We start from the raw sequence: 24,601 nt of genomic DNA on the forward strand, positions 1-24,601 counted from the left end.
CTGTTTTGTAGATACCATATTTTATATTCCACATATCAGTGATATCATATGGTATTTGTCTTTCTCTTTCTGACTTACTTCGCTTGGAATGATGACCTCTAGTTGCATCTATGTTGCTGTAAATAGCATTATTTCATTCTTTTTTATGGATGAGTAGTGCTCCACTCTATATGTACCACATCTTATTTATCCATTCATCTGTTGATGACATTTAAGTCGTTTCCATGTCTTGGCTATTGTGAACAGTGTTGCTATGAAATTTGGGGTGTGTATATCTTTTTGAATTATAGTGTTGTTTGGCTATATGCCAGGAATGGGATTTCTGGTCCATATGGTAATTCTATGTTTAGTTTTCTGAGGGACCTCCATACTATTTTCCAAAGTGGCTGCACCAACTTACATTCCCACCAATAATGTAGTAATGTTCCCTTTTCTCCACATCTTCTCAAGCATTTGTTATTTGTAGATTTTTAAATGATGGCCTTTCTGACTGGTGCCTCATTGTAGTTTTAATTTGCATTTATCTAATACTTAGCAATTTTGAACATCTTTTCATGTGCCTATTGGCCATCTGTATGTCTTCTTTGGAAACATGTCAGTTTAGGTCTTCTGCCCTAAGTTGTCTTGAGAAAAAAAAGGGAATAATCTGATATTATCCATGAATATATTTAACAGAAGCCTTTGTTATGCATGTGCTATGGAAAAGAACCAGACCTAAGAATGTTAACTTAATGTTTTGTGTGCGATTAATATTATTTGTGAGGCAGACTACTTTGCCATCTTTGGCCACCTTTAGCTTTCTATGTGTAGAAGGCATAAACTCTGGGAAGTCAAGACCAAGGTGGAGAAAGGCTTTTTCATAACAGCATATTTTCAGACAAAAGACAAACAAACAGATCTATAAGCTGTATAGAAAAAAAATCCATTTTGTTTAGTCATTACTGTTCTAATTTTAAGGGATAAATATTTTTAGTACATTTCAGAACTCAGATTATAACAAAAGTTGTTATAGAAAAGCAGTGTCTTCCTCATCTTTCTCACCTAAGAGAAAAAGTAACTTTTGTGTTCTTGTGCTAGAATAACTTTGGTAGATTTGGTCATCTCTTTATATAATGGCTGTAGAAAATTCTCAGAAATTTTGTCTTCATAGTGTTCTCTGTAAGCTATTCTCCTTCCTAATTTTTGTTATACTTTTCCCCTTCACCCATGCATTTATAGTTTATCTCAATAGGATTCAGGCTATGGTCTATGATAATGTAGTCTCTCTCTCTCTTTCCCTCATTTTACTTTATTTTATTGATACATAATCACTTCTTATTAGCATCTCTACTTCTGGAAAAAGAAAGATTCAATATTGTGTTTTGCTAGAGCAATACATGCTACTAGGGGTTGAAAAATGGAAAGATACGTGTGTAACAATGGTTTCACACCTGGTATTACTAAGAAAGTGAAAGTGAAAGTCACTCAGTTTTGTCTGACTCTGTGACCGCATGGACTATACAGTCCATGGAATTCTCCAGGCCAGAATACTGGAGTGGGTAGCCTTTCCCTTCTCTAGGAGATGTTCCCAACCCAGGGATCGAACCCAGGTTTCTTGCATAGATGGTGGTTTCTTTACCAGCTGAGCCACCAGGGAAGCCAGTATTGCTAAGAAGGCACCTATAGAGAATGTTTTGTTTTTGACACATTAAATATTAAATAATTTCTACTTCTCACTGGTAACTCAATTCTAATAACAATGCAAAATATGTGAACAATTTATTTTTTAATCATACAATAATAGTCATGTAGTCTACAATACCAATAATCACAGGTTTGTCAATTTACTAGAAATGATAATGATAACTTTGTTTAGAGCTGCATTCCATTTAGTCAAAGCTGTGGTTTTTCCAGTGGTCATGTATGGATGTGAGAGTTGGACTGTGAAGAAAGCTTGAGTGCCGAAGAATTGATGCTTTTGAACTGTGGTGTTGGAGAAGACTCTTGACAGTCCCGTGGACTGCAAGGAGATCCAACCAGTCCATTCTGAAGGAGATCAGCCCTGGGATTTCTTTGGAAGGAATGATGCTAAAGCTAAAACTCCAGTACTTTGGCCACCCATGCAAAGAGTTGACTCATTGGAAAAGACTCTGATCCTGGGAGGGACTGGGGGCAGGAGGAGAAGGGGACGACAGAGATGAGATGGCTGGATGGCATCACTGACTCGATGGACGTGAGTCTGAGTGAACTCCAGGAGTTGGTGATGGACAGGGAGGCCTGGCGTGCTTTTATTCATGGGGTCACAAAGAGTCAGACACGACTGAGCGACTGAACTGAACTGAACTGAACTGAACTGAAGGGGAGTAAGTGCTTGACCTGATGAGCCTAGTGTAGTTGTTCAACTCTTATTAGCACTGCTAAACTGTTAGGACTCTTTGAAAATTCATACATAGAATTGAGATTGAAAGCATCTACAAATCTGATGTTAAGAAAACTATCTGCTATTGTATAAGAAATGTAACAGTATTTTTGTTAACCCAATATTTTATGAAGAATATAATTTTGGTCATTAACATCATTCTTTACCACCAAAAATGCTTTAACAAAATCAACCAAGACTTTATAGATTTGCTACCAGTCATATAGGAAAAGATTCAGAGGCCAACATTGATTTATAAAAGTAACAATAATCTAACAGTGAATCCCCCAAATAGCAATGACATTTTAATTTATTTTATGAAATTGTATGCTTTATAACCTTTGCTATTTCAGTCTCTGATAAGGTTAGATCCCTTTCACCCAGCAAAAATGACCCACAACCTATAAGTTATATCCCATATTTTGAAACTCACATAATGATTTTGGCCTTTTTTAAAAAAATGGAATCATACAACTGCAATCCACTCATGTCTTGGTGTTATAATGCTGTAATTCAACTCAGCAGACTGCTATAGTAATCTGCAATCTTTACCATATGATAATTTTCTTTTTTTTTTTCCATTCCTTTCTTCTTGCTTTCAGTACTATTTATCTACGTTTTCTTCCCCCCTTGTTTTCTTTATAGTCTTCTCAAGTTATCTTCTTTCTACACTTCTTTTTTACTATTACTATTTCCCTCAACCATGTTTAGTGATATTCAGTTCAGTTCATTTCAGTTCAGTCACTCAGTCGTGTCCGACTCAGCAACCCCATGAATCGCAGCACGCCAGGCCTCCCTGTCCATCACCAACTCCTGGAGTACTGGAGTTTCAGCTTTAGCATCATTCCTTCCAAAGAAACCCCAGGGCTGATCTCCTTCAGAATGGACTGGGTGGATCTCCTTGCAGTCCACAGGACTGTCAAGAGTCTTCTCCAACACCACAGTTCAATGCATTAATTCTTCAGCACTCAGCCCTCTTCACAGTCCAACTCTCACATCCATGCATGACCACTGGAAAAACCATAGCCTGGACTAGATGGACCTTTGTTGGCAAAGTAATGTCACTGCTTTTTAATATGCTGTCTAATTGGTCATAACTTTTCTTCCAAGGAATAAGCATCTTTTAATTTTGTGGCTGCAATCACCATCTGCAGTAATTTTGGAGCCCCCCAAAATAAAGTCAGTTTCCACTGTTTCCCCATCTATTTCCCATGAAGTGATGGGACCAGATGTCATGATCTTCGTTTTCTGAATGTTGAGCTTTAAGCCAACTTTTTCACTCTCCTCTTTCACTTTCATCAAGAGGCTTTTTAGTTCCTCTTCACTTTCTGCCATAAGGGTGGTGTCATCTGCATATCTGAGGTTATTGATATTTCTCCCAGCAATCTTGATTCCAGCTTGTGTTTTTTTCCAGTCTAGCGTTTCTCATGATGTACTCTGCATAGAAGTTAAATAAGCAGGGTGACAATATACAGCCTTGACGTACTCCTTTTCCTATTTGGAACCAGTCTGTTGTTCCATGTCCAGTTCTAACTGTTGCTTCCTGACCTGCATACAAATTTTATGTTAATGCAATTATATTTTATAACACTCTATATTTAAGCCATGTAATCTCACTAAGGCAATTCTCAAGGTGTGGATTTAAGAGAATATTCATTTAAAAAAATGCCTGCTATTGTATTGGTGCTGATGCTTATTTTCCTAACTCCAATTATTTATAAATATCTGATGCTAGATGAAGGAAATATATTAAATAACAAATTTCTTCTCGGAAGTTTTCAGGTTGGAACTCTAAGTATTTCAGGACCATAGTAAGAGGCTCTAACCGTAGACTGTGGTGGCTGTAGCAGATTGAAGCCCAAGGGCATGGCCACATCATTATGACAGTAGTTTAAGTTGTTAAAAAGCTCAAGGACCAACAAGTGAGAAAGTAATTCTCCATCAAGATTGCCAGCTGTTTTTAAGTGTTTGGAGACCAAGATGAAGACCACAAGAATCAGTGGCAGATTGTCAAAGCAATGATGCAGAAGCCTACCATTACCATTACAAGCCACAAGAGGCACAATTGTATTTCTTGTGATGATGGAAAGCTTAGTATAATTAGTTTGTGGACATTTCTAGAATTCAAAAATCTTTATCTTAAAGGAAAGAACTATCTGAATACATAGCAAATGAAATAGTATCTATATTTGTGAGCTAAAACTGGGATAAAAATTATTTGCACAGTTCTCTTGCTGGTTCAAACATTCTTAATTAGATTTGTGAATTTTATAGTAGAGTTAGTTAAGGGCATACTGTGAAAAAGAAATTCAGGAGACAAAAGCTTTTGCTCCAAATGGTTTTACTTTGGAGCTGAATGTATATATGGATTTTTCTATTGGCAAAATTTAACAAGGCAGAAACATCTATCTGAATTCTTATTTAACTCAGTATTGCTAATTTTTAGACAAATGCAAATTTGCCTGCAGTAACAGGCAAATTTGGCCTTGGAGTACAGAATGAAGCAGGGAAAAGGCTATTAGAGTTCTGCCAAGAGAACGCATTGGTAATACCAAACACCCTCTTTCAGCAACAGAGGAGAAGACTCTACACATGGATATCACCAGATGGTCAACACCAAAATCAGATTGATTATATTCTTTGCAGCCAAAGATGGAGAAGCTCTATACAGTAGGCAAAAACAAGTCCAGGAGTTGACTGTGGCTCAGATCATGAACTCCTTATTGCCAAATTCAGACTGAAATTGAAGAAAGTAGGGAAAATCACTAGACCATTTAGGTATGACCTAAATCAAATCCCTTATGATTATACAGTGGAAGTGAGAAATAGATTTAAGGGACTAGATCTGATAGAGTGCCTCATGAACTATGGATGGAGGTTCATGATATTGGACAGGAGACAGGGAGCAAGACCATACCCAAGAAAAAGAAATGCAAAAAAGCAAAATTGCTATCTGAATAGGCCTTACACATAGCTGTGAAAAGAAAATAAGCAAAAAGCAAAGGAGAAAATAAAAGATACATCCATCTGAATGCAGAGCTCCAAAGAATAGTAAGGAAAGATGAGAAAGCCTTCCTTAGCAATCAATGCAAAGAAAGAGAGGAAAACAATAGAATGGGAAAGACTACAGATCTCTTCAAGAAAATTAGAGATACCAAGGGAACATTTCATGCAAAGATAGGCTCAATAAAGGACAGAAATGGTATGGACCTAACAGAAGCAGAAGATATTAAGAAGAGGTGGCAAGAATACACAGAAAAACAGTACAAAAAAATCTTCATGACCCAGATAATCATGATGGTGTGGTCACTCACCTAGAGCCAGACATCCTGGAATGTGAAGTCATGTGGGCCTTAGGAAGCATCACTATGAACAAAGCTAGTGGATGTAATGGAATTCCAGTTGAACTATTTCAAATCCTAAAAGATGATGTTGTGAAAGTGCTGCACTCAATATGCCAGCACATTTGGAAAAGTCAGCAGTGGCCACAGGACTGGAAAAGGTCAGTTTTCATTCCAGTCTCTAAGAAAGGCAATGCCAAAGAGTGCTCAAACTACTGCACAATTGCACTTATCTCACACACTAGTAAAGTAATGCTCAAAATTCTCCAAGTCTCACAGTCAACAATATATGAACTGTGAACTTCCTGATGTTGAAGCTGGTTTTAGAAAAGGCAGAGGAACCAGAGATCAAATTGCCAACATCTGATGGATCATCAAAAAAGCAAAAGAGTTCCAGACAAACATCTATTTCTGCTTTATTGACTATGCCAAAGCCTTTGACTGTGTGGATCACAATAAACTGTAGAAAATTCTGAAAGAGATGGGAATACCAGACCACCTGACCCGCCTCTTGAGAAATCTGTATGCAGATCAGGAAGCACCAGTTAGAACTGGACATGGAACAACAGACTGGTTCCAAATAGGAAAAGGAGTACGTCAAGGCTGTACATTGTCACCCTGCTTATTTAACTTCTATGCAGAGTACATCATGAGAAACACTGGGCTGGAGGAAGCATAAGCTGGAATCAAGATTGCCGGGAGAAATATCAATAACCTCAGATATGCAGATGACACCACCCTTATGGCAGAAAGTGAAGAAGAACTAAAGGCCTCTTGATGAAAGTGAAAGAGGAGAGTGAAAAAGTTGACTTAAAGCTCAACATTCAAAAAACGAAGATCATGACATCTGGTCCCATCACTTCATGGCAAATAGATGGGGAAATAGTGGAAACTATGGCAGACTTTATTTTTTGGGGTTCCAAAGTCACTGCAGATGGTGATTGCAGCCACAAAATTAAAAGATGCTTATTCCTTGGAAGAAAGTTATGACCAACCTAGACAGCATATTAAAAAGCAGAGACATTACTTTGCCAACAGATGTCCATCTAGTCAAGGCTGTGGTTTTTCCAGTAGTCATGTATGGATATGAGAGTTGGACCATAAAGAAAGCTGAGCACTGAAGAATGGATGCTTTTGAACTGTGGTATTAGAGAAGACCCTTGAGAGTCTTTGAACTGCAAGGAGATCCAACCAGTCCATCCTAAAGGAAATCAGTCCTGAATGTACATTGGAAGGACTGATGTTGAAACTGAAACTCCAATACGTTGGTCACCTGATGCGAAGAGCTGACTTATTTGAAAAGACCCTGATGCTGGGAAAATTTGAAGTTGGGAGGAGAAGGGGATGATAGAGGATGAAATGATTGGATGGCATGACCAACTTAATGGACATGAGTTTGAGTAAACTCTGGGAGTTGGTGATGTACAGGGAGGCCTGGTGTGCTGAAGTCCATGGGGTCACAAAGAGTCGTTCATGACTGAGTGACTGAACTGCACTGACTCACTGGTCAAGACGGCTATCATTAAAAAGTCTAAATAATATTGCAGGACTGCATGTGGAGAAAAGGGAAACCTCCTACATTGTTGATACAAATGCAAATTGGTACAGGCACTATAGAGAATAGTATAAGTGAAGTGAAGTGAAATGAAGTCGCTCAGTCATTTCTGACTCTTTGTGACCCCATGGACAGTAGCCTACCAGGCTCCGCTGTCCATGGGATTTTCCAGGCAAGAATACTGGAGTGGGCTGCCATTTCCTTCTCCAGGGGATCTTCCCAACCCAGGATCAAACCCAGAGGATAGTATGGAGGTTCCTTAAAAAACTAAAACTAGAATTACCATATGGTCCTACAATCCCATTCCTGTAATTTGAAAATATACATGCACCCCAAATTTCATAGCAGCACTATTTGTAATAGCCAAGGCATGAAAGCAACGTGAATGTCCATCAACAGATAAATGGATAAAGATGTGGTATATGATGGAATGGTACTCAGACATAAAAAATAATGAAATAATGCTATTTGCAGCAACATGGGTGAACCTAGAGATCGTCATATTAAGTGAAGTCAGACAGAGAAATACAAATATCATTATATTATACTTTTTTGGAATCTGAAAAGCGATACCAATGAACTTATTTAAAAAACAGAGAAAGACATAGAATATAAATTTATGGTTATTAAAGATGATAGAAGGGGAGGCAAGAAAGATAAATTATTAGTTTAGGATTAACATATATACACTACTATATATATAAAATACATAAATAACAAAGATCCACTGTGCTGTACAAGGAACAATACTCAGTATCTTAGCCTATAATGGAAAAGAATCTGAAAAAGAATATATATATTCTTTGAATCCCTTTCCTGTATACTTGAAACTAACACAATATTATAAATTAACTATACCTCAATAAAAAATTTAGAAAATATTCTTTTTCTAAATTTACCTCCATTTAAGGCAATTGAAGATTATGGCAGTAATCTGATACTTGAACTATATGCAAATCTGCCTGACCCTAGAATAGATATGTTAATTCTGGAAGAGAGATATATCACTTTTATTCATCTTACTTTTAGTATCTTTCAATGAATTAGTCTCTTTTTATTAAATTGCAAAGCTTTTACTTTCAAAATGACAAGCAGAATCCTGGTTTAAGGTGGATGGCTATTAAAATAACCCTTGCCTAAGCAGCAGAATTATACATATTCTTCCCCACCATATGCTCCTAAAATCGTCTTTCTAGATTCCATTAGAAGATTTGGAGAATGCTTCCAACAGAGATATTGTATATAAAACAGTAGTTAGGAATATAGGCTTTGGAGTTGGACAGAAATGTGTTCAAATACTAGCTCTTACATATATCAATAATGCAACCTTAGAAAAAAAAGTCGAGTCATCTTTTCCATGTAAAATGTGAATAACATTATCTAATACCTACAATTGTTGAGAGGATTCCATATAATAATGCCTACTAATTTCTTAACACACAAGATAACATTTAATAAGGATTTGAGAAGAATTGCGGGGAATGAGGATCCTGGCAGGCTACAGTCCATGGGGTCACATACCACTAAACTACTAACACTTTAGTAAGAAATAATAACTAATATTTTAATTGTTGTTAGGTCTTAAATTAGTCTGATTCCCCATGACTCACAAAGTTTTTTTTTTGTTTCAAACGAAGACTACCATTTAGTAAGGTTGAGACAATCTGGAATACCCTATTTAAAGTGGTTGGTTGAGTTTACCATGAATGGTTAGATATACTAGACCCAAGTTGTCTGCTATTATGTGATGTTAGACAACTATCCATCCATTCATATTGTGTCATTCTGTTTACCTAAGATATGGTCCTCTTTTAGATTGTTAAATAGGCTGTGTGTGGTCAGAGTTTACTATATTTTGGTGGTGAGTGTTTACTATATTTTGGGAAGCATTTTGTTCTTGAGGGAAACACATACTGGTCTAAGAATGGCATTGAACAAAGAGGAGAGTTTGATGTTTTCACTTGGGACTCACAGGATCATCTTATCTGCAAACTCCTTATCTAATAGATGATATAGCTGAGGAACAGAGGAATAAAATACTTTAGTAAAACGGGTATGGCTATAGCTGGAATCCAGGACACGACTTTTGGTCCTATAGTACAACTACTTCTCTTTACAATTCTTGTTTACTTGAGGACTGCATGAAACTGAAAATGAATTATATTCAATACTCTTTCCAAAAGACAAATGGTATAGTCTTGTTTGAGATACTTGAGATAACATTCAGTTATTAGAAAGGAGTGTTTGATTTATAAATTTTCATCAAAAGATTTAATGCTTAGTAATGAAAGGGTCTTTTTCAAGGCCGTGATGCTGCTATCTGGGTTATTCCTGACTTGTTTTTCTCATTCTGGGTCTTTTCCAATGAGTTGTTTCTTTGCATCAGGTGGCCACAGTACTGGAGCTTAAGCTTCAGCATCAGTCCTTCCAATGAATATTCAGGACTGATTTCCTTTAGGATGGACTGGTTGGATCTCCTTGCAGTCCAAGGAACTCTCAAGTGTCTTCTCCAACACCACAGTTCAAAAGCATCATTTTTTCAGTGCTCAGCCTTCTTTATACAACTCTCACATCCATACATGACCACTAGAAAATATACTGAACAGTATTGTGTAAAACCAAGCTACTGAAATCACAGATGATTTAAGTTGGATTAACATCTTAACCTATATTTTTAGTCACTTGCTGGGGTCATGAGTTATTTTGCCCATTTTAATAACTTACTAGGTTATCAGGAACTACGAAAATATAATGGTAAATTTTCTAAAGGTTGTAGAAAAATTGAGACAAGTTATTTTAGTCTTATTGAATTTATGTTAATTTTTGAGTGCTTATGTATTTTGTAGGGAAGGTTTCTATTATTTCAGATTAGTTGTGATATTTAGAATGAGTTTTCAGTGCCATGTAGGTTTCATATGGCACTTTGCATCCTATAATATGTATCCCACTTCATGACCAAAAAGTCCACATAAAAGCCCTATAAGTCACATGAGAAGCTATTGTGAGCAGTCTCACACTGGCTAGGGTATTATTCACAATACTGAGTATTGTGACTTGAGGCCCTTTAAGACCTTTCGACTTTCAGGAAAAGGCATGGTAATAATTGTGATCAACACTTCAAATACAAATTCCTTTGAAATAATGTTCATAATAACCTAATAAGGTAGGTTATGCTTACGCTTATGCTCATCTTATAGAAAAAGGAATTGAGGCATGAAAAGGTTAACCAAATCAGGAATCATCCTAGGCTAGTCTGATGCCAGAGCCAGTTCTTGATCAAGGCACTAGATTCTTTGTGTTACAGGTGTCAAGCCTTAACTCCTGCATTTTAAAATCCTCATATTTCATAGGCTACTTTTATTCTCTCTTCTGTTTAGCACTGTGGGTAAACTCCCATTCTTCATTTGGCTTTCTTGAGCTAGCAGACTAATTTATTACTTTTGAACTCAGTTCTTACCTTATTGCTCTCAGCACACTCAAGAATCTTGGATTAGAGTTACCTTTACTTGTGGTGCTTTTTTGTTTGTTTGTTTGTAATTTTAGTTGGATTGAAGGAAAATATTGATCATTTTCCTGATCAATTTACTCTTGAGGAGTCAGCATGATAAAGTAGCAAAAACAGAGATATTAGATTAAGATCAAACTAGATTCAATCTAAGATCCAGTGCTTATAGCATCATCACTTCAGGTGAATTTTAGAGTCTTACTGAGTCTTCTTTTCCTAGAATAAAGGATTTCTATAAAGATTTAGTGAAGGAATATATAAATAAAAATATAAAATAGAAGTGATCTGGAAGATTAGTTTCATTTCTACTTGGTTGGTTTTTAGAAATTGTGTAATTTTTTATTATTGTTTTAAAATATTATCTCCTTTGTTATTTAACATTTAATACTCATTCTAACTCTAGATGCATAATCTATATTGTGATATGTTTAAATTAGGGACTTCGAGTTTCTGAGGATGTTAGTAGTGTAAGTTGCACTAGAACCATGTCCAGTATGACAAAAAATTTTGCTGTTCACAGAATATACAAGGGTTATTCCACATTCCCTTCCTTTTTATAAGTCAGCCAATCCCATCTGATTCCTTCTGGCCAAAAAGCTGGGAGGGGAAGTAAAAAGATAAAAAAGCATCTATGAACTGATGTGTAGATTTTTTAGCTCTCTCTTTCTCTGATGCAATAACCTGCTATGGAATGTTCCTGTTGACATAATTACAGGATAGAAGTATTCTAAATCCCTGTGACATCACTCAGAATCTATTAGACCCATAAAGGACTTAGCATGAACAGTCACTAAATCTTTATGAATTACACTGAGATCTGGGGTATTTTTCTTATTGCAGCATAGCCTAAGCCTACCTGAGATACATACAGCCTTTGGAGGAGCCTGTTTCTTTTACATAGTAAGGATACAGGCAACTAGAAAATATTAAGAGGAATTGTAATAGATTACCTAAGTAATCCAAGTAGACAAGTAATAGGATAAGTCATTATTACTTGTAACCAACTCTGTGATTCTATGTAGTGAGAAAATTCTATTTTTCCCCGAACATTTAAAAGCAAGTATTTTGTCACTGAGTATTTTCCTGTATGGATTAGAGATTGATTCAGACCATCCTATGCTTGATAAAAAAACTCTTCAATAATAAAAGAAAAGAACCTCAAGTACTTGTGTTATTCCAAGTCAGGTCATTGCTTTGTATGTTCACATCGCTTATATTGTCAAAAATAAATATTTTGAGGCAAGAGTAGAAACTCAAAAGTAGAACTGTATGCTACTAAAGATTGTCTACAAGGACAATAGAATTTACCAAAAAATAAAAATTCCTGAAAGTTTCACAATTCAGTTATTTCAGTTACCATTATGATAAAATTAGATCAATGACACAGCAACCCAATTAACATCATAGCAATTTCCCTAAAATTAGTTAGATAACTTATGTGGCTACTCTGTCCAGTAGGCCAGATGCCTAGTGGAATGCTTTAAGCCTTCAGATTTACTTACTTATTTGCCAAAATATTTGTTTGAATTTAATAGTGTGGGAACAAAAAATTTTTGATTTCATGTTCTGTATGATTTGATTTAGAATTTGTGGTTGATAAATGGATGGCATTTAAAATATATATGGGATTCTTACTGATTATGTTACCTTGATGAAGTTTTTTGTTTTAATTGGAGAGCCAAAATGACATTTCACATTATTCTCTAATTACACATTCTATGCCTAAAGGTTCAATTATTGCTGTTTTGTTAGTGATGATATGATAAATGAGCAGGATAATGGCAGAGTTGTGTGCACCAGCATGACAGTTGGTCTGGAAGTCAGGAGTGCTGGAGTTTGCTCTTGGCTTTCTTACAACACATTTGTTACCCTGGTGACCTTGGGCTGGTCACTAACTGTTCTGGGATTTATTTTTCCTACCAGTAGAGTGAAGAGATTTCTCTCCTCCATCCTTAAACTTACAGAGTCAGTGTGAGGTTTGGATTAGCTGACACATATGAAAATGGCTTAATGTCATAGAAATGTTATATTTACATTTATTTTAACTTGTGGATGGATATATAAATATATATTTATTTCAAAAGTTAATTCTCTTGGGTCTTTGTCTTCCATCTTAGAACACTAAATCTGTTCTGCAGTCTCATCATGTGGCCATTTCCTGACCTTTCACCCCACCCCCCAAATCTTGACCAGACGCCCCTTATCTGTGCTCCAGAGGACCCTCTGCATAACTTCATTACAACATTTACTGCATTACTCTGGCAGGACATCTCTGCTTGTCTCCTCCACTAGACAGTGAACTTCTTGAAAGCTGTGGCAGTACAGCTGTTATTTGTGTATCTCCCATTCCCAGCATAATGCTTGGCACTGTCGAGGCTCCTAAATGTTTTGCAATCTGATCATAAAGCTTGGAGACACTATGATGACTACTATATTTTAAACAAATATTCTCATTGAAAAATATGATTCCGCTTGGCTGGTTGACAATTTACAATGACTATGACTTTGCAATTTTTAATTGGAAGCCTTTTAATTTCTTAATTAGCTTTATACAATTTATGTTACATCTAATAGATGGCAATAGAGAGTAATTTTTTTTCTGCTTCTAATATTACTAGGAATATTTTTTGCCAAATACAAAAATTTTTTGCAACTTTTTCCTTTTTAAGTTCTACAGAGCAGTTTATGGAATTGGCAACCTGCCAAATGGTGATCCATTTTCTCAAAAACATCGTTTGAGACCATGCCAACCAGGCACACTGAGCTTATCTACTACATCACAGCACAGTCACATAATTCGTGCAAAATTATGTTTGACATTAAATTATAAACCCTTAGTGTAATAATAAAAAAATAAATAACCCTAAAAGCAAATTAAAAATATGTTTTCACTGGAGCACGTTATTAGCCCACTGGAAACTTGATCTGTAGTAGTCAATCCATGGGCATGCTTCCATTTCTAGAGGGGTTTGAAGTTTCTCTCTGTGCAGAGAAAAATCCCTAATTCATGAAAGGAAAATTAGCTAATAAAATAATTTTTTCCTCCTGAACTGCTCTGTTGATGAAAACATGTCCACTGCAATCATAGAAATGAGTGACTTTTCAAATAAAGTAGTTTGTGTTGCCATAAACATAAGGATGGTAAGGCCATTGCTGTTCTTTGCCAAAGGAAAGGGTAACCAGCTGTGTCTGGCTTTTTTTTTTTTTTCCTTTACTGCAGTATTCACCTAAATAGCCTCTTCTTGGGACTGAAGTAGCCCAAATGAGATCCCAGCGAAAGGAATTTGGGTTCCTTCAGAGTTTGTGCATTCTAAAGCCTTGCTCATTAGTTTTAAAAAAGAAATCTTAAAGTGTTGGAAGAAATATTTTCATTTGATTACACCTAGTATTTCAACCATTGTAATTGTTTTTATGTCTCAGTTTGTTTCCTTTGTTGTCTGACAGGGTGCTAATTATAGACAGAGACGGTGGTGGTGTCTCAATGTTCATTCTTAGGTTTTTATATACAAATCCAGGGGTTTATTGCCAGTTCAAGCAATTCACTGCAGTCAAGGCTGCCCTAATGCTGAGATTAAATTATTATGTAGGTACCTTCCATGATGAACCTCAAAAAAACCATGCAATAACATCAAAGTTTACCTCCAACTTTTATTTATGAGGTTTAATTTAATTGGTTTTCATATAATATTTATTCTTGCTTACTTGTAGATATAAATTAATACTTTTTACAGTTATATATTTTTGCATCTATATAAATGTTTATGAAGGGTAACTTGTATTCCTTTATAAAAACATCAAAAAAGCATATGTTTTCTTTAATATAATGAGAAATGAAGCACACAAATCAGACAGACTACATCTGTAGGGAAGATAGAAAACTACATTTTACCCAAGATGACATTTTAAAATGACTGCCAGGTAACCTGCAAAATTGTAATGTGTTCTGCTGCCAAATTTGTCTTAGCACTGGGAATTAATTTTCCAACATGTTTTGGAAGTAAGAGGTGAATTAATTATTTCAGGCACTATGATATCACTGGAAGTCTGAAGTTAGCAATTCACATGAACATGGAACCAGTGAAATAATTGGACTTTGTTCCTTTATCTTTCAAGGGCTCTTTTACATGACAACACAATATTTTCACCGCTCCAAGGAATACCTTTGGCACTTCTACAATTCTAATTTCTTTCCATGCTTGCTAGTTCATTGTTGATTCTTGGAGCCCAAGCAGGATAGTGGGGGATGGAGCAGAGCCTGGTGTCTGTCTGGCTTCCTCAAGCATGCCCCAGTTCCCTTGTTAGGTTAGGGAGTATTTGCAAGTTTTCCAGAGAGAGTAATTGCTCTTCCTAGCAAGGAATGCAAAGTTTTGCGAGGAATTTCAATAGGATTCATGACTCTGAAGGATCTGAAGGTGACCTCAGGCTAGCTCACTAGGTACTGCGATTGGTCACGCACAGTCTCGGAGAAGCTACACAGTTAGGCTGTGAATGAGGTCGGCATTGGACCAGGAGCAGGAGAGAGAATCACGTGATTTAAGTCTTCCCAACAGACAAGTGTGGAATGCCATCAAGTAACACGTTTGCCCTTGATATTAGAGATCCAAAAGACTATTTCAGCAGGGAAAATAAGTCCCAGGCCTATAGAAAGGAATGAAATGACAGTAGCGTGAAAGGCAGCATAATGTCTCTATAAACAGTTAATTTTCCTCTTTCTCTCATTTTTCTAGTATACACTGTCTTTTAAAAAAAAATTCTTTCATTTTTCAGAACAGAATTAGATTAGTAGGCATATTTTATTATTTGTTTGTTGATTTTATAATATTTTTTAGGAGGTTCACATTCAGTCAGAAGCTTTTTTTTCTTTGCATAATAATAAGTGTAAAAGGAACCTCAGCTGGTAAGGCAGAGGGTATTTTTAAAAAGTTGTAGCTTTAATAGCGCAGAGGGCTTTTCTGGTGCAACTGCTTTCCTCAGCTCCAAGTCTACTGGGTCAAAGCCTCAGTGGTTATGACTTTGCAGCACTTATATTTGGCCTTGGAGTTCCAGATTGAACATCTCTCCTCTGGCCAAATTTTATTACCATGTAATAAAATAAAATCCAACGTACTTAAAACTTTCTAATGAGGACTACCAAAATATTTTTAAGTTATTCTGTGGCTCTCCCTTTCTCCTCTCCATATTTTAATGAGTTTTGGAGAAAACACCACCACCAACAACAAACATTTAGACCATGTCTATACGGCATTAAGATAATGATGGGGATATAAAAAATTCAGATCAACAGTCATGTTAGATATGAAAGGAGATAACCAAGGCTTTCTTTTCTTTTTTTTTTTCTCTCCTGCTGAATTGATCAGGTTAACCAGGTGTTTGCCTCAGAATTAAGGAAATTACAGCTGCTTTCATTAAAGAAAATAATATCACTTATACACCAATTTTCATCTCCTTTTTTCTTCAACCTTGCCCATTTGCTTATTTTAGCCTTGCATATGGACCACAATTTTTCCTTAAAGAAAACATCCAACTCCAAATGGCCAATTCCAGTATTTTCTTTTTTTGAAGATTGCTTTTTGTAAACTGGGAAATTGACATTTTTCAATATGAAATGAAATTTATGATGAAAGTACAAGTTTTGGATCCTTTCTTAGCTGATACAAGAAGTAAACCTTATATGTTTTTATATATACAGAGAGAGAGACAGAGAGAGAGAGAGGGAGAGAGAGAGAGAGAATGTGTACACATATATATATACACATACTCAATTAAAGAAGCCTGTCAGCAGCAAATTTCCTGTTTTTTAATATCACATTTGACTGTTTGACTATATGGTTATTCTGTGGTAGGCCTTCCTCTCTATTAAAAGAAATAATAAAAAGTAGGGCAATATCATGGCTACACCAGGTAAAACTATTTTAGCTGAATTATTGTGTTGAGATGAAAAATATTTTAAATGATTCACTTAACTTTTTCAATGAGAAGTGATATGAGCTCTTCCTCAGGCATTTTGCATGCAGCTATTTGAAGTTGCACTAATTTTGTATCAGATAAAGAAAATTACACGTCTTCCCAAACCGGCACACACAGCAGAGCACACTGGCTGTGTCTCTTGCTAGCATATGGTGTTCATCATTAGCGGTAGCGGCAGCAGTCACCTCCTTTAGTTGACTGGTGGAAAATAGAGCTCCAACTCAAATCTCTGTCTGCTCGCCATAGTTTTTTCCAGTTAAATTGGTACCGCAATCTGTATGGTTTCATCACTCCATTGGCAGTTTAATATAAACATCTGTTTCCAGTCTTTTATATCCTATCTGAGATTTATTCAGTCCCTCTGAGTTATCTGTCCTTTTCTCCTACCCTATTTATTCCCTTTGACTTCTAAATGATTATGTTTTCCAATATTTCCTTGATCTTTTGCTCAGATGTATGCATCGTTAAATATATTTAATTATCTCTTTTTTTCTTCTGGAGCCTGAACTGTTTGTTTATAATCAGTCCTCTCCTGATGCATTAGGAAGCTCTTTACCCTCACAGTGCAACTTTCCTTGGAAATAAAGTAACATGATTCCAGGTTGCAATGATTAAGGTTATTATTTCATTGTGATTGGCATCAAGATCAAACTGTGAAGGATTTTATTCAAGTTAAATTAGTTTGTCTTTTCTCCACCATATTTTGCATTTATCCTTTTACAATGCAAGTATTTAAGGTCCTGGTTCTCAGAATTCATATTATTTTGCTCTCTCTTCTATTAAATTTATAATGTTCTAAAGTAACGGCATTTCCTGCAAGGTAATAATCTGTGGTAGAAGCAGAGACCCTGAATCAAAGACAGTAGAGTCTTTTAATTTGACTATTGGTTAAATGTCAGGAAATGTCCGGCCCAGAGGTCATTATTATTAAGTCAAATAGAAAGCTTTTATTTTCCTATCTCCTTTTTATTTGGGGAGATTTTCATAAAGATTGATGCTGTCTAAGTCACTAACTACAGGGAAATGGTGGAATTCTGTAAACAACTGGTAAACAGAACTTTGTTCTTATTGTCCCATTAAGCTTAATATGAGGTGTTAAGTTTAATGAAATGTGGTGAGTGAAGTGTTATTTTCCTATTGGTTACTGTAACAGTCATTAACAAGTAGGACAAGACTAGTGCTGAAAATAGAATACTGTATCCATGACAACACAGAGTTCAGCTTTTCCATTTTCAGCAAATGGGACAGCAATTACTTAATATTTTCTTGATTTATTAATTTCTTTATAAGTGGGAGTAACAAGAAGACTCTTAAGCTGGGCAGTTAATAGTCCAAATTAGCTAACATTTTTAGTGACATCATTTACATAATCACTTAGTCATTTATTCATTTCTGTAAACATTTGTTGAGTTTCAACTATGGTAGACACTAAGCGTACAGAAATGAGTGAGACACAGCTTCTATCCACAGGTTGTTCATGATCTAATTAGTGCAGTGGTTCTCAGATGAAGGTCTCTGGACAAGCAACATTGACACCACTGGGAGCTTGTGAGGAGTGCAGATTTTCTAGGCCTTTCCTAGCCCTGCTGAATCATGTACACTGGGGTGAGACCCAGTGATCTGTGTGTCAACAAGCCCTCCAGGTGCTTCTGGTGCTTCTCCCTGAAGCTTGAGAACCCAAGTTGCATGAAGAAATTAAAACCCTTTCAATTAATATTATCTTTTTTATATTAAAAATGATTATAAAATAATAGGATACTTCCATTTAAGAGAGCTATAATTCCATAGAACTTCAGAGATTCTATAAATATTTATCCTTTAGGTTTATGGCCAAGAAGTATTGACCATAAACTAACTTCACATGATTGATTAAAAATACTAACAACAACAACAACAACAACAACAAAATCCAATAAGTATCTCACAAATCCCATGGATTTTGCTACCTCTCTTTTGGTGATCCTATTGTTTCAAGAACATTAAAAGACTACATTTTAAGATAGAATCATGTATTATAAGATTCATGCATAGGAAGGTACATAGGAAGATGCATAGGGAAGGTCACTATCATTATAATAAAACCTTCAGTTTACCATGCTGCTGCTGCTGCTGCTGCTACTAAGTCGCTTCAGTCGTGTCCAACTCTGTGCGACCCCACAGATGGCAGCCCACCAGGCTCCCCCGTCCCTGGGATGCTCCAAGCAACAACACTGGAGTGGGTTGCCATTTCCTTCTCCAATGCATGAAAGTGAAAAGTGAAAGTGAAGTCGCTCAGTCCTGTCCGACTCTGTGAGACCCCATAGACTGCAGCCAACCAGGCTCCTCCATCCATAAAGTGAGACAAATAAATGCCCAGCCCATTTGTGGATTTAAATCTTGGAAAAAAATCACTTAACCTTTCCATTTATTTCTTCTTGTGCAGAATGATAGTGGAAGTAGGACTTGTGAGTTACAATACTCTGCCAGATCTTCTCCAATATGAATATTTTATGATTTTATCTTTAGAAGTCTCTGTTAATATGTGTCCCATGTACATATATGCACTACATGTATGTACATATAGCCAATTTTTCTCTATATATTCTTTCTATTCCTTATTAAGTCTTGATCCTCACTACAATTGTAACTTAAATTTCTGTATAACCATGGTCTTGAATCTTTGCCCACTCAGAGCTGCATGTGTGTTCTCCCAAGCCTTCACTTTACACCCAGAACTGCTTTTTCTTGAACACACACAAGATACCTCACCCTTTCACTCTTAGGAGTCCATCTGTTCTGTGAAGCACTCCAGTGAAAATAACACCTACCACTTTGTGCTGTTAAACACATCTTTTACCACCCTTCATCCTGTAGATCTTAAGTATATTACTTAAGATGAGCACTTTTCTTCCTTCTTTGCTTTAATTATAACTGGTGACATGCTTTATAAACTCACAAAGATAATATTGCTTTCATCCCATGTATTGGGTAGAACCATTTATAACAATGTGACAGCTATATAAAGTGACTTTCGTTGCAGGTAGGGTCATAGAATAGCTCCATGGTTTTGCATACTGTCAAGCTGCTTGTGGTACAAGTGTGAGTCCTGTGGGTCCTGTTACCTTTATTATCTGCTGTAGTTGAAAACTGTAGCTCTACAATCATCAGCTATTTCAAGATGATGATGGTGTTATAATCAGTATGGTGGAGTGGGAGTGACATACTGTAAAAACATTATTCAAACTTTCAGACTTGGGTTCAAATACTGTCACCAGTACTCGTTTGCTGAGTGATCATAAACAAATTAAATGACCTTTCTGAATCTTTTTCTCCAATGCAAAGTTATGAAAATAATCCACATTTTAAGTTTACCATGAGGGTTAAATGAAGTCATATGTAAAAGAACCTATCACAGGGCCTAACACAAGCCTGTTCAACATATGCATATGTCTGTGATCCAAACCTCTACCAATAAAAACCTTTCTACCTATCTCTCCATGTGAATTTTATCCCAAGACCTTGTATTAACATGCTGAAAAATGGACTCAGTCCACCCACCTCCCACAACCTACTGCTACTGTATTTTGTCCCTGAACAAATGGTGTTGCTACTCAGACATTGTCCCAAAGCAGAGACTCCCTTCTCTTTCACTCCACACATCCAAACAAGTGCTAAAAGCAAATGGTTTTCAACTGTAACTTTCATCCCTACCATTGCTTCTATTAATTCCTTAATTAAGACTCAAAATACCTTCCTTGGATAATAGTACTGTCTCTAAATCAGACCTCAACTCTCCATCTACGGTGTTGCAATTCATACTCTTTACATTGCTCCCAGGGAGATCTTTTAAAACAAAGAGTTTAAACATGTTATTTTCTTGTTTAAAATCATTCAGTATTCTCTGTAACTTTTTGGAAAATTCAATGTTCTGAGCATGACCCACAAAGTTCCCTCTAGTTTGAAAAACAAGTATCCTCCATCCACTGTGACCCCTCTCATTATTGCTACCCATGTCTCTACAGTCACCTTGAATAAGAAATTTTTGTCTCTTTTTGATTCTCCTCAGGCAAGGACTTGGTAGCAGGGAGTTTATTTGGGTGGCTGTATAAGGAAGCAGAAATGAGGGAGGAAGAGTAGAGTGATGGGGTGTTTTTTCAGGGTATGTCAGTGAAGTCCTATACAGAGCGATAGAGATTCATTCCTGGAAACCTCTGAGAAGCCTGTCATACTATCTGAATTGTCAGAAGAACAGGCAGCTGAGCCATTCTACCATCTCTTGCTCCCCCCTCCCCTGATTGAAAGCTATCTTTGGCTATAATACCCCAACCCTTTCAGACTGCATTTGTTCAGAAGCTAAGTGACTTCAAGAACTTGAGAAAAGGCCCTTAAGTGTGAAGTGTTGGAGTGGGATGTCATCTCTGAGTTTGCACAGAACTGTGTATTACAGCTGTAGCTGAAATCACAGAAGGGCCATTGGGCAACAAAGAGATGGCTCCATCATGCTATGGTTTTCCACCTTCACAAAAGTGTGCCCATGTGCTTAAATGTCTTCATTCCCTCCTCTTTTCCATGTCATATAATTAACTCATACTGATATCTCAAGTTGTAGTTCCAGAATTGGCTCTGCCAGGATCCCAAGTATTATCTTTCTCTCTCCGATCACAAGAATTATCTGAAAATCTTTCTTCTCAACATCCATAGTATTCAGAGTGGTGCTGTACCATGCCACACATCACAATCAATAGCACTTCTGTCTCTAGGATAGAAGCATCTTGAGGGTGAGAAATATATCTTACTTGTCTTTGCTTCTAATTACAGTAGAATACCTGAATATTTTAGAGCTTGACTCAGTATTTGTTGAATGAATGGAAGCATGAATGATTAGATGAAAACAAATTCCCCAAAGTAATCTTCATAAAACATAATTACTTATCATATCATTTCTCATCAAAAGTCATCCCTAATGGTACCTTGCTGACACATAATGACTAAATTCTCTAACTTGGCTTTCCTAAACTGTTTTTCTAGCCTGATTTCCCATTATGCCCATTTAATAATTTTGGACTTCAGATACAATGTTCATTCACTGTCCTGTAGAAGTATTCTAGATCTCTTTCCTCATGCCTCTGGGATTCTGTCTGTTTTTAAATGTGCATCTCTCTCTTATACATATTTTGAGGCCAGTTTAAACCCTGTTTTTCTAAAAGAAAAAAAAAAACCCACACGTCTTGACAATTAGCGTTTATTGGTCATCTTCTCTTCTTTGAATTCTTACATTTCTGCTTGTCCAGTGATTACTAATAACAATGCCATATATATGTTGCCTGCATGGACTATATCTCTTCAATTAGACTCTATGGTTCTCAAAGTCAGATTCCATTTCTTGAATTTAGTTTGGAAAGAGATTGTAATTCTTGGTATCTAATTTAGTACTAAAGAACCTCTTAATGAAAGTGAAAGAGGAGAGTGGAAAAGTTGGCTTAAAGCTCAACATTCAGAAAACTAAGATCATGGCATCCAGTCCCATCACTTCATGGCAAATAGATGGGGAAATAGTAGAAACAGTGTCAGACTTTATTTTGGGGGGCTTGCAAATCACTGCAGATGGTGATTGCAGCCATAAAATTAAAAGACGCTTACTCCTTGAAAGGAAAGTTATGACCAACCTAGACAGTATATTGAAAAGCAGAGACATTACTTTGTCAACAAAAGTCCTTCTAGTCAAAGCTATGACTTTTCCAGTAGTCATATATGGATGTGAGAGTTGGACTATAAAGAAAGCTGAGTGCTGAAGAATTGATGTTTTTCAACTGTGGTGTTGGAGAAGACCCTTGAGAGTCCCTTGGACTGTAAGGAGATCCAACCAGTCTGTCCTAAAGGAGATCAATCCTGGGTGTTCACTGGAAGGACTGATGTTGAAGCTGAAACTCCAATACTTTGGCCACCTGATGCAAAGAGCTGACTCACTGGAAAATACCCTGATGCTGGGAAAGCTTAGGGCAGAATGAGAAGGGGACGACAGAGGATGAAATGGTTGGATGGCATCACTGACTCAGTGGACATCAGTTTGGATAAACTCTGGGAATTGGTGTTGGGCAGGGAGGCCTGGCATGCTGCGGTTCATGGGGTCACAAAGGGTCGGACATTACTGAGTGACTAAACTGAACTGAACTGAACCGAATCCAGTATGGATACACAGACTATTCAGACATATACTTACAAATCAGTCATTTCAAATGTTCCTGTGACTCTGGCTAGTGAAATTAGAAATGAATTCTACTAAAAACAAGTCTTGAGCTTACTGATGAGGCAAAGCAGATAGAAATTTGCTTAAAACTTTAGCTGGTCGGAGAAGATTCCACACATACTATGGGCAACTAAAGCCTGTGCACCACAACCACTGAGCCGGTGCTTTAGAGCCTGTTAGCCACGACTGCTGGAGCCTGAACGCCTAGAGCCTGTGCTCTGCAACTAGAGAAGCACCACAATGAGAAGCAAATGTGCCCCTACACACCGCAACTGGAGAAAGCCCACGTGCAGCAGTGAAGACCCAGCATAGCCAAACACAAATAAACAATCTTTAAAAATAACCAGAGAATATAAGTTTATCTTTGATAAAGTTTAAAGCAGTATTGAAATGTATCTTAACAAATTTATTTAGCTTAATGTTTTAATGAGGGAATGTGAGATGTAGTTAATGATTTTAAAATAAAGCCAGTTATATGGCTATTGCATTTTATGAATTATTAATATTTAAAACATAAGAACTTTTAATTTTGAAAGAACTGAAAACAATTAGATGGAATTTTTTCTTTTTTGTAGAGGAAAACTGGGAGACTAGGGGTTAAACATTAGTACAGATTTGTACTGTAATACATTTGTATACTCTCAATTTTTTATTACCACTGTCTGTTATATTATTTAATGTAAAATACTAAAATATTAAAAAAAAATCTTCCTTAATTTTCATCCTTTCAAGAAATGGAAGCACAAATATGGATGTGACGATAGTGGCAATTTAGCTTTTTGCTCTTTGTATTATTTAATATTGGACCATCTAGAAAATATGGAAATTAAACATTTTAAATAGACATTGGTTTAATCAATCAATAGATCTGAACTAGGAGACTAGGATGAATGATAGAAAAATCATTTGTTCATATTTAAGGAGTTGAACAGACTGACCTTTGTTTAAATTATATTTTATAAGCTTTAATTAATATAATTCTGACTTTTCAGCACAACATTGTTTTCAGGTTAGTTCTGTGGGGTTACTTGTTTTTCTTTTTTTAAAACATGATTAACTTAAGCAGAAAATTCGCTTATTGTATGGGAGAAAAGGAAAGGATTAAAAAATATTCTTCCTTCCCGCACAGGGCTATCTTTCAGTTAATTCTTCCAACATTAATACAATGTTGCTGACTATGTTATGTTGTTACTAGGTTGTGTTAAATCAAGAGAATAATTGGACATTAAGATTCAACTCTGAATACATTAATTAGATGATTTCTTTATTTCTGTCTTAAGTTACTAATGATTTCCTCTCCATAACTAGGGAAACTCTGAAAAACTCATTAGCCTTTTGGGATTCTATAGCTACTTTAAGATGATTTTGGGGAGATGTAGTGTTTCTGGTACCAGTAGACTCTCTATTAAGTTCCAAAAATTAAAATTTCAAAAAGAAAGGGTACTATTTAGATTCAAAATGCATACCCTTCAGGGGGTTATTTCTTTTCAGATGGAATATGTTCCACAACAATGGTACCTATGGAGAGACATAAGCACCCCATGAATACTAATATGCTCATCAAGATGATCATTGAAAAGCCACATTTTTTTTCTAAATGCTGAGACTC

This window comes from Oryx dammah, unplaced genomic scaffold (genome assembly GCF_014754425.2).
Source record: "Oryx dammah isolate SB20612 unplaced genomic scaffold, SCBI_Odam_1.1 HiC_scaffold_27, whole genome shotgun sequence".
Lineage (NCBI taxonomy): Eukaryota > Metazoa > Chordata > Mammalia > Artiodactyla > Bovidae > Oryx > Oryx dammah.